Below are 11,937 nucleotides of genomic sequence, written 5' to 3'. Positions count from 1 at the left end.
TCCATCGTTACGAATCTCATCAAGATCCCTAACCAGCGACCCGATAATAGTCGTCTAGAAAAAATAATCCACGGTATCGAATAATTTCAGCCGGACACGAGATCGTACACCGCTTGCAACCCCCGGTGACATGTCAGCCGCAGGGTTACAACGTGTCCCGGGCGCAGCACGCGCTTCCTGTTTGCTGTTAAATAAAGCCTTTAGCCTCGGCTGGACGAAACTAACGACGCGAGTTTACCGTGCAAATACCGCTGCCATTAGTCGCACGAGCAGAAGGGGATATTACCAAGTTAAGGGGTAAATTTATACGTCGACGATCGCGCGACTAAAACGTGCCGCATCATTGACGCTACTTTCGTTAATTAGCCCGCCCGTTCCACGGCTGCGTTCGTGATTACGCCACGATTGGCCACCCTCTTTTCCATAGCTGTCCACCCCGACCCCGGTTCCATTCCGCGCCCTTTGTATTCCGGTCGCGCGCGTTTCGCGTGGTCCCTGACACGCGCGATACGGCCCTGTCGACGCTGCTGTTTCAACCGATTCGCCTTGATAAAACATCGCGCCAACGTGCGATAGTCGGCTTGTTAATCAGTTGTTTTGACTTCTTTATTGCTTGCATTTCGGCGCATTAACGCTGGCCTCGCGGACCGGGGAAATTGATTGGGATCGACGAGCTTTTGTAACGCGGATTAGACTTGTTTCCTCATGGGCAGAGTTGCTGCCCTGCTGTTGCCTTTTCCAATTAAGCATTCGCAAATGGACGGTGTGATTTCGGTGTTCGATAACGAGCACTCTTTTTTGGGGTTGCGTTCATTACGAAGTTTGGTGTTTAATCGATAAGAGGGTGGATGTATGATGTTTCAAGTATTGTTCATACGAACGGTATTAATGTTATCGGGATAGGTTAAAAAATAAACGAAATTTTACTAAACTTGAGAAATGATGCATTTCTTTTTAATGCTAAAAGAGAATAATTAATATTAGTGATATTTGTAGGTTGATTATTATGTAGAATCAATTTATGAAACTAGGAACAATGTATTATTAACGTATTATGTAAATATTTAATTGTTGATTTTGTAATATTACAGGTTATGTTTGTCTATAGGAGAAAGGTTTCCAACAAGCAGTCGTGGCCGAGTGGTTAAGGCGTCTGACTAGAAATCAGATTCCCTCTGGGAGCGTAGGTTCGAGTCCTACCGACTGCGAAAGAACCAAAGTAATTTGGGGTTGAGCTTTCTTTTATTTTTCTTTATATTTAAAAATACAATAATTTCTGATTTTGTTATTATTAAAATTATATTGCATGTATGATTAAATATTTATAGAATTATACTTTACACCTGAGTATTATATCATATCCTTCTTTATTAATTAACTGTACATTTTAAAACATTTGTAATATTATTATTTTACGGGATATAAATTAAACTAAAATTGTAACACGGAAGATACGAATTTTATTATTGAGAAAATTATAAAATATCAAAATATATTGATAAAAAGTTAGAAAAGTACTGATAATATTTCTACAATATTCATTTATTCTTAGAACAGATTTTTACTATGTACTAATATGACCATTTTTGCGAATGAAATCGATTATATATAACATGATAAAAAATTATTATATTTTTAATCTGACAATAAGTCAAGTTTTTAATTATACAATTCCTATATTATTTAATTTGTTTATGTTTTTAATAAATAAGAGTAGCCACTCAGAACGCTCCCCTCCCAACCCCCTTGTACTGAGTACAAGGGGTGAACGATCATCGATGACTGAGAAGTCGAAACTACGTCAACTTCTCGAGTCTTCCTCACGCTCAGGGAAAGGAGCTATAGCTCCTCATCGTGGTTACATCAACTCTGTGTTTACCCAGAGATCAAGGAAGATATACTACAGAAATGATCCTGTGAAGTACGATCTTAATTTCACCGTCCGTGACGATACAATATGTAGCCAGCTGTGCACACTTGCTACTGCGGGAACTCGTTTAACTGTCTAGCCATCTATGAGCAGAAACTCGAAGTAACGTCAAATATCGCGATGATGTCATACACTCATAATATGTTACCTAATTATAGACACAGACGAATGCCATCGACATAACTCACATGACAAGTATCTCAACAATTTCTTTCAAATTTATTAATATTTAAAAAATTCTTTAATAACCTTATCTCTTCTCACCATACAATTCTATTTAAAACTGCATTATTCATTCGCATCCTATTGTATTCCATTCTATTTAGCCAATTTTCTTATATTTCAAACAAACGTTTAATGAAATAACACGAATATATTTCTCACCAAATATTTTCCTTCTACCGATAATTCACATTGTTGGAATTTCATTTCCAAAAAGACAGTAACAATAGATATCGCTCGAATTTAATTTCATTAACGGAAAATACCGATTTCCGTCCATCATTTATTATCACGGTTATTCGAGTTACACGCCAATCCAATTAACGAATATCAAACAAATTATGCAACTGTTTATCCGTCCCGATGAACATATCACGATCGACGTTCGACGTATCGATTAAAAGTCACCGTATTCCATCTTCTCCCGATTGCAATCTCCGCGATCGCGCGAATTCTTCCTCGTTCTCATTTTCTTCCCACGGAAATATCGATCTCGGAACACGCGGTTGCCTGGAACTCGTAATTGCGCGCAGATGGAAACGAAAACATTCGCTGAAAGTTGCAGGTAAGGCTGTATCGCGTTTTAATTAAAGGTTCGAATCTGCGCGATCGCCCACTTGCCATGATTCAACAATTAATTAACAGTTGCCGCTCTTGTTCCTGGCAGTTGCCCTCCCTAGTGGTGGGGAAGAAAAAGAAGAAATTTATCCGGAAAGTTGCCGTTTCCATCATCCGCGTAACGCGTTCTCGAAACAACGAAAGTTGCACGATACTTCCACTGCATCCCGCGCGTCGAACGAAATTGAAATAAACAATTCATCCGGCATTCCGCGATGGAATTTGTTAAAACTTCCAGCGGAGAATTTCATTGAACGCCCGATAATGAATTCCCGTTCTGATTCGGATTCGATTACGATCCGGTTATTTTTAACGATGACGGGGAACGTGGACCGACACACAGACGCGCCAGTTCGCATTCGAATATAAGCCCGATGAATATTTACCTATTCGCGGAATCGAGATATTTCGAAATGGAGGACGGCGCGAGGGGAGATTGATTTCCAGTCGCTTTAGATATCGGCCATTAGGTGATAATGTTAGGGGATGCTTCTGATTTTCGAGCTCCTAGCGTTACATTTGTGCGATTTCTTTTTTCTTTTTTTTTTTTTGAATTAATTTTAGTATCCAGTCGAGTAATTTAAAGCGGTTATTTCGTTTTGGAATCAGGATTGGACACTTATTACAAATTTATGAAGACCGCGAAGATTATGAAGATTATACGGTATAAAAGTAATTGTGCAATCGTAAGATTATGAAGAAACGAGGAAAAATATATACCGTACGAAAAGTGATTAGATATTATAGTTCATTCTACTACCACTAGACCGTTCAAAAATGGTCCAGGAGAAGGTTTACGCCCATTATATCAAATTCTTCTTTTTCTCCGAGTTTTTGAAAAGCAGGATATTTCATATAATATTAACTATTACATTATCCCCGTTAAATATATAATTGAGATTATATTCATATTTTATCGTATATATATTATTCATACGGTTGTATCGATATGTCATTGACCACATAAACCGTACGAAATTTTAGTAAGAATATTTTATATTCTTGATATGCTTTATTCAAGAATCCATGCCTTGTATTTCGTGTCAGTTTGTTAGCGAGACTCTGTAAGTGCAAATGGACGTTGCCAAAAATTCTGATCTCAAAAGTATTATAAATACCCTGGCCTGAATTAATTTAACAAATTTTATTTTTGTTTAACACTAGATTTACGGAACTAGATCCTCCAATTATACGATGGTAACAGATTTAGTTACCTTATATTAAATGTTAAAAAGAAAGGCACGTGGATTCCTTTACCTGTCAATTTGACAGGTGTCCTTAGAAATAGGTATACAGATAACGTCCGTAAACCTAGTATTAAATAATATGGAATCACGTGTGCAGTGATAACAATTGGTATAAAACATTATGTACATGCCTCTCTCAAAGCCAGTCAACTTCATCCGAAACATTTTTCGCTATATATAATAATAATGACATATATCTGAATATGTGGCAATATGTGGTGACCCACCCTGTATATGAGTCGTTCACTGCACAAATCGATTAACTCCACTGTTTGAAAAATCTTAAATATAGAAAGTTATGACTATACCAAGTGCTTTGACACTTAAATTGAAAATTTTTCAAAAAGTGGAGTTAATCGATTTGTGCAGTGAACGGCTCATATGTGGCTTATGTCTGATAAGGAGAGTGCAAGTCCTTCGGGTCAGAAATTTAGATGAAACTTTGCAGGTTTATAGATTTAGTTATCCAGTTGAAGAAAAAGTACCATTATAAGGGTAACTACTCGATAGCTTTCGATATATTTATGATTAAAGCTTTATTATTCTTAACTAGAGATTTCTTCCGATTAGTTATCGATAGTTATCAAGTGGCATTGTAGCCTAACAGCAGCATCCGAAAATTTCCACCATTGTGGGCACTTGATAAATATTCGAAATAAATCTGTAATTAATGCAATAATAAAATTCTAATCATAAATATCTGGAAAACTATTGAGTAGCTGCCCTTATAATAATATATTTTCTTGAACTGGATGACTAAATCTACAAACCTGCAAACTTTCAATTAAAACTACGACCCGAAAGACTTGCACTCTTCTTGTGAGACCACATTGACTGACCCTAGGAAGGCTCTGGAAAACCATCGACCCTAGTTTAACGGAAAACCCACGCGATTATTTAAGCCTATATCACATCGTTGATTCCAACATACACACACAAAAAAAAAATAAAAAAATAAAATACAAAAGATTGCAAAAATCGAATTTTCATACCCCTCGGACACCATTTTTTGGAATTACCAAAACACGCACATCGCTATATCTGCATGCATTGTTTCGGGGGTCTCGAATGACCCAAACACCCTGCGTGCTGACAACGTGCCACCCTTCCGCTGGAAACGTTAAAAGCGCCGAAAGCTCGAGGAATGCCCGCGAAAGAAGCAGAGGAAATCGGCTGCGCGCACGCAATAATCCGCACGACGCTAACAATGCCGGCGCGAGAATCCGGTCACGGTGGCCCGGTTCTTTCGTCGGCGCCATTTGCATGACACAACGGCGAATTAGCCGAACGCCAGAGGTCCGGCGAGCGTTTCGTCGCCGTGGTTCACGCGTCCCGGCGTCGAAGCGCGGCTGGACGCGTGGGCGTCGCTGAGTAACCCGCGCCAGTGGGTGGACACGTGTGCCGCTTGTTTGCCGCGTGCAATGGCCCACAGCGACGCGCCAAGACGCCTGTAAACAATGCGAGCATACATTACACTTACGCGCACCCACATCCGCCATTGTGTACGCACCCCCTTGTTTCCCTTGCCTCTCGGCCAACGCCTTTTTCTTCCCTTTCCGCGCCGTTCTTCGTTACTTTCCGACTCGTTTCTCGCTCCTTTCATCTTCTCCGTTTTCTTTTTTCCCCTCCTCTCCTCTCCTTTTCCTGCGTCGTTTATGGCGTTCCTCCGGCGCGACTGGCGTTTTGATTATTTCGCCAGGTGAGGCTGGGTCCGTTGCTTTTTGGCAAATGTCACGTTGCAGACGGATCACGAGTATAGTTCATCGCGAATATTTTTATGCAGACGCGTATCCAGGTGAATTACTCGTTATAGGAATAAAATTATATTTGTAGGATACCAAAAGAAATCGCGAATCGGCTATTGCCAATAAAAACAAATTGTAAACCGATCGATATATTCTAGAAGCAAATCGAAAAGTTATTTTATATAACAAAATTAAGTTGCGTGACTAGCTTGTTGTCGGAAAAAGAGTTTTAAAAGAGCGCGTCCTTGTGTGTTTTCATTTCGTTATCTCGGTGTTCTTTTCCTAAGTTAAATCAGTTTACGAGTTTTGAGTTTGCGTTATCGTGTTCTTGTTCTTTCGATAATTTTCGGTGTCTTAAGACCAGTATTCGCCATACTACGTATTCAATCCATCTATTTCTTGGTATTTATTTGTTTAGGTATAATTGGATTGTTTCGAATTATCTTTCCGCGATATTTAAATGCGAAGTGTATAATTGAACAGTCTCGGGGTAGTATGAACTGTATTAAACGGGAGCCAATATTGAAACGAGTTAAAAAGTTGATCAGGTGTAAATTAATCATTCATCGCGTTCTATCGTCGCTGTTCCATTACAGCCGAACTCAATAATATCCACCGAGGTAACCACAGCCTCTATTACACAAATAGACGCGTCGTTGATCAATTGGTGATCACACCAATCATATTCATTGGATGTTACGTCCTTTATTCCGGGCCAATTAAATCGTTCCAATTTGCGATACGACGTAATAATTAATCGACGTTTCGGCTATGCTAGTCACGATTATAATTGGAAATTTCAGATGGTGGAAAGGAAAGGAAATGAAAGAGCTTCCTTCGAATTAAAACGAATTTTAGCGAAACGAATTTTTATTCCGATATTTTACTCGATTTTTCTTAAATATATTTCAAGAATTATATATAAATTAACCGGAAAATTAGAAATAACCGCGATTCATTTCGACGCTTCTCGAGTAGAGAAACTTTCTTTCGATTAAATATACGGGGTGAAAATATGGGAAAATTATACTTTCGATATTTTTAATATATCTGAATCGTAAATCGCGAGGAAGCAATTACTCATTCCCCGTTGATACGAGAAACCATTTCCCTCTTTGTTCCACCCCGTTTCATCCCCTATTCGTCTATTCTCTTTCACCCGATACTTTTGCCGTTCTTGAAGCTTTGTTCACCGTCGGCACCGAATGCTCCAGTTTCCTTCTTATTTATTTTACATCTGCCTTACTTGTTTGTTTTCCAGCGTTGTTTTAACAAGCGTTGTTAACAACAATGTTTGCCGAATCTTCCCCCGCGTTTGCTTTTCCACCCTATTCCGGGTACCTGATTTTTCTGCTTCCTTCTACTTCACCGTTACCGTATACGAGCAATCTTCTTTCTGTTTCTCTTCCTTCGATTGCCTTGCGTCGTTTTATTTTTCTTCTCGTCCCTTTTCCCTCTACTTTTTTACTTTTATCCTCTTCAACTTAACGTCGCGAAACAAGCGAACTGCAATCAGCTACCGAGACGAAGTTTATTCGATAATGCAAGAGGAAATGACGGAGGATATTCAGATTGTGAACAGGATGTATCGAAACCGAAACGATGCTCGTTTAAAATGACGTAATAAAATAAAAGACACTCGATAAAAGTGAAATACGCTCGCGCATTTACGGATAGAGAAATAAATAAAATAAATTCGAATATAAATATCGGGAAATACGTAAATCGCGTGATTTATATTTGCCCCAATGGGGAGCGTTCGAAAATCATTTTTTCTCATCTTCGGCCGAAAGTTGCACTCGCGAGTGGTTACACGTTCAACGTGTTTTCTCCGCTGTGCAACTAATTGGAAGGATGCAGGAAAGTTTGGCCAGCGGAAGTTTGTCGCATCCGCGGCAAGAAATGTCCCGGCATTAATTAAAGAACTTTCTGCCAACCGGGTAACACTGTTTTATTTTTCAAATTTCCGGCCGTACTTGCACCCTCTCTACGTCTCGTTTATCTCGCTCGAATAATTATTTATGGCCGCGTTGAAATTAGGACGGGGAGCCCATCCCACGATAACTCGAGCAACTTCTCATTCCTGTCGATCGTTCTTACTTCCGTTTTCACTGTCATTGCTGTATCACGTTCATCGGATACCAAGATGTCGTACATGTCAAGATTCTAAAAAGCGAAAAATAATTCCTTATCCGCATTTTTCTTCGTTAACGAAGTTCCAGTAAAATTTAATTAATCCCACGATATTTATTCCTAACCCCATTCGCGATCCCCCTATTTCCCCCCTTCGCGTTTGAAAAGCTAGCAGCGAAAAAAGAAGAAAAGAGACAGGGAGACGGAGAACACGACAGATTTTCACGGTCCACCATAATCCCCGAAGGTCCAATTGATTCCAACTACAAAATTGGCCCCGACACCGTGGCGGGACGCGAAGATTTCGGCCGGGGCGCAATTACTCGCATCGCTAACGAGCACGGGGCACGCAACGGCACGCCACGGTGTGCCCGACCCCTGGCAACCGATTTTCGTTCATTGGGATTAATTAAAAAACCACGGACGAGCATTATCCTATTGACGTTGTTTCATTACTGCGTGGCCAACGTAGGCCGGGTCGACCCCCGCTCGCCCCCCGTTTCCCGCTCGCTCTCTCTCGCTCGCGCGCAGGCCCCGAGAACCACGAGGGGCCACAGATCGTATCGCGGATGATTTACTAACTTTTTGCGCAAAGATAATGGGCCCGGGCCCGAGAAGTGCGCCCGATAGCCAATTTCTTCCGCCGATATACCCGAACGATACTGACCGGCGCGCGAGTGATGCGCACGCAGCGCAGCTTGCACGGTAATCTCGTTTTTATCGGGCTCTCGCAAAATCCTCCAATTAGCGCGCATAACATTACCGTAATTACAGTACCTACCGAGGCAGCCGCGGCATCATCATATCGATAGGGTTAATACGCCCTCGAAAACCGTCCGGGGGCCCACTTTTTCTCCCTTCGCCAAATTACCTTCCACGCCTGCCTCCTCCCTCGCTCTGCTCCGCGTCATAGCGCGAGTAAGGATCATCCTCGCTCGCCGACGTCTAAGGCAGCTAATCCGAGGTAACTGAGTAATAAGAGACCGATTAAAAGATAGCCGCAGGAATTGCGCCGCGACACGCGCAACCCCTCCATCCGACCGGGCTCCCTGAAATTGCGGACTTGAACGCTTTATCCAGTTTATCGGTAGCATGCTGCACGTTGTTCACTGTGTGCGTACGTTCGACGAGTGTGAGTGAATTTGGGGAATTTCTTAGGTAGTTTAGGCTTCGAGGGCTACTTCTTGTTTGGCTGATGGGAAGTTGAGTGATTAAGGGATGCGGAAAAATCGGGTGAAACGGAAGGACGAGTGTTCCGTATTGATCATTATTGATAATCGTTTGCTATGATCGAATATCAGCAAAAATTAGAATTCCGAATTATATGAATTTGTAAATAATTTTTACCAATTATTGTACACCGGGAAAGGCTCCGAGTTTTAATCACAGTTTGAAGACAAAGAGGAAATACCGAAAGTTGTAAGATAAATAATTAATAATTAGAATAATTAAATTTTAAAATAAAGAAATAAAAATTATTTCAATTTCAGACTAATTCAATTCTTCGCAGTTCGACGATAAGCAGGAAATACCGAGCGCTTACTCCCCTGTACGAGTATCTAACAAGTAAATAATTGACATAGAATTCCTGCATCGAATCTACAATTATCACGTACAAATTTTAAAATAAATAATTAATATTCGGAATAATTAAATTCTAAAATAAATAACTGCGAAATCGCGATAAAGGAAAGCTGCTGAACTCTCAACGTCTAGTAAACTTTGAAACGATACGATTAACGTCGCACCGATACCTGCTGTTAATTACTCGACAGACAGTGACTTGTGCAACAAAGAAAAACTCGACGTTGAGAGCTGGATCGTGGAATACACCGGGAAACAACGGGCACGGGACAGATAAGGCGTATCTAAATACTGGGAAGCTGTGACGTCGAGGTTGCCCTACGATTCCAAGATGCCGGGATCCCAGAAGGGTGATAAATCCAAAGTGCATTAGCGAACTTGGTAAGAATACAGGGCGCGTTACACGTCGCCTGTAACAAGCCATACAATAGCGCTGGAAACTGGAAGCTAGCACCCGTATCGCTCCCGAATGACAACCAGCTTAAGGTGTAATAAGACTACGATAACAAGCGTCTCCTGCTTCACGGATACTAGATCGCACTTGACAACACGGTGTTACAGTCATTCCGGTCTGGATAGCGTTCACCGGATTTGGATTAATCCCCCGCTGCTCGAGACACGCACGCACGGCGCGCAAAATCTTCAAACAATGCTCCTTTGACATAATTGAAACGGTCTTCCCGACGATCGACTAATGCCAATTTTCCTTGCCGCTTTGAGCAGCTGCAGCGATGCGTGGGAATCAAAGAGCACCTTCACCTCGTTAGGGTCTCCGCTGGTTCAGGGTATAACTAGCTAATCGTATTAAGTTATACTGGAATATAATAAACTAGAACTGGAATTTGGTATTATGGGGCGGTTCAGGGTGATTTTGACGAGTTTAGAGAGCTAGGTATGCGAGGAGTGGGATTAGGTAGGATGCAGGCTATTGAGAGTTTCTATCCGTTTCCACGAATCGTTAATGTTGGAAATTAGCTACGCATATGCAACGAAGGTCTGTTAGAGGTTGCAGGCCAATACCGATCTTTGAACCTCAAGATACTATGCGGGCATCAAGGAGTCGGTTTATAGGGTTTAAAAGGACCTGCTGTCCCTCGCTGCTCTCACTCTCAAATCCAGAACAGTGCAGATAGCTTACGTATTGTGACACAGTGGTGTGATAAAGACTCTTGGTTTCATTTGTATATTCGCATAAAGTGTATACGTTTCACTTGTATTAAACTTTATACATCCAATTGCTGTACAACCGAATACGGTTACTTCCCTGTACGCTAATCATTTGGATTTCCTTCCCGAAATTCCCAAGAGTTAATTCGTCGTCAGGTATCAGCGAATAGTATAGACATTCCTCATACGAGACTACGTAATTAATTACAATTTTTCCGGATAAAAATTTCAATAAAAATTCGTAAAATACGCAATGTTAGGTCACCCGTCTACGTCCAGCACCTGTCACGCGTGAGAACACGAGGAAACATTGCGAAGACGGCAAACCCTACTCAAAGACATCTCGTAAAACATTAGAGGGGTGTGTCGGTGTGACGAGCATAATGCATCCAGCGAGGAAAAGTCGTGACGGCGCGAATATCACCGGGACGCAAAGTTTCCACGCGGTGTAATTAACTCAACGAAGTTGCCTCCGCCTTGGTAAGTTTCTAAGGGGTGGTTTACAACCGTCGGCTGTCCACGTGCTCCGCCTGCGCGTGTCAGAGGGTGGAAACAGGCCGCACATAAATTCGGCCGGGTTAGAGCCGCAGATGCGAGTCGTCGTGGTGGTGGCTTGGCCCGCGACCAAAGCTGATCGCGTTACAAAGTAGCCTGGCCAGAGTTATGGGGCCGCCTCCTCCAGGGTTTCATTATTTTTGAGAAACCGTCGTCATCAGACGGCCACTTCGAGCCGGGAATTTTCAAAAGAAAGATCCACGGTGCCCTGCGTTTTCCATTTTACCCTTTTTCTTATTGCTTAATCGCGATCACACGGTCATGGGAAACACCTCTGCTCGATGATTGGCAGAGGATAATGTCTTTCTTGCTTTACGAGGGAAATAACCATGTTTTGTCGCGTGAGAATTTAACAGAGGTCCTATTTGAAGTATACGTGGTGGTTGATAACATTTGCGATTTTTCCTATTAGAATTTCGAATAGAAAAATAATAAATTTAGAAATAATAATATAGCGACCATTATTCTCACCCTCGCCACTAGATGGATTCCAATTTCAAGGAGAATCGAGGACTTTCTCGCAATTTCTCGGTGAATCCTCGACTTCCATAAAATACAAGTTTCTATGCTACCTAAGTATCCTCGTCTAAGACAAGGTCTGCTAAATTAAGTTTGATTTTAAATCGCGAGTGCTTGATGCTGGAGCCATCGATCTCATAGTCTAAGTTTTCATTTGTAACCCTTTTATACGTTTCGGTTCTCTTTTATATGTAAATTACTGTATCTAATTTCTGAC

At 41.3% G+C, this 11,937-nt stretch overlaps 1 non-coding gene across 1 annotated transcript; it reads left to right on the top strand.

Moving 5' to 3' along the window:
• Positions 1–1,126: 1,126 nt before the first annotated feature.
• Positions 1,127–1,208, top strand: TRNAS-AGA (transfer RNA serine (anticodon AGA)). The gene has a single exon. It is a non-coding gene; the product is annotated as a tRNA-Ser (tRNA).
• Positions 1,209–11,937: the final 10,729 nt, after the last annotated feature.

The sequence above is a fragment of the Eufriesea mexicana genome, unplaced genomic scaffold, assembly GCF_001483705.2.
Source record: "Eufriesea mexicana isolate 0111107269 unplaced genomic scaffold, ASM148370v2 scaffold794, whole genome shotgun sequence".
In the NCBI taxonomy this organism is placed as follows: domain Eukaryota; kingdom Metazoa; phylum Arthropoda; class Insecta; order Hymenoptera; family Apidae; genus Eufriesea; species Eufriesea mexicana.
Note: the sequence above shows the minus strand (reverse complement) of the source record. Positions and strands in the feature narration are given on the sequence as shown.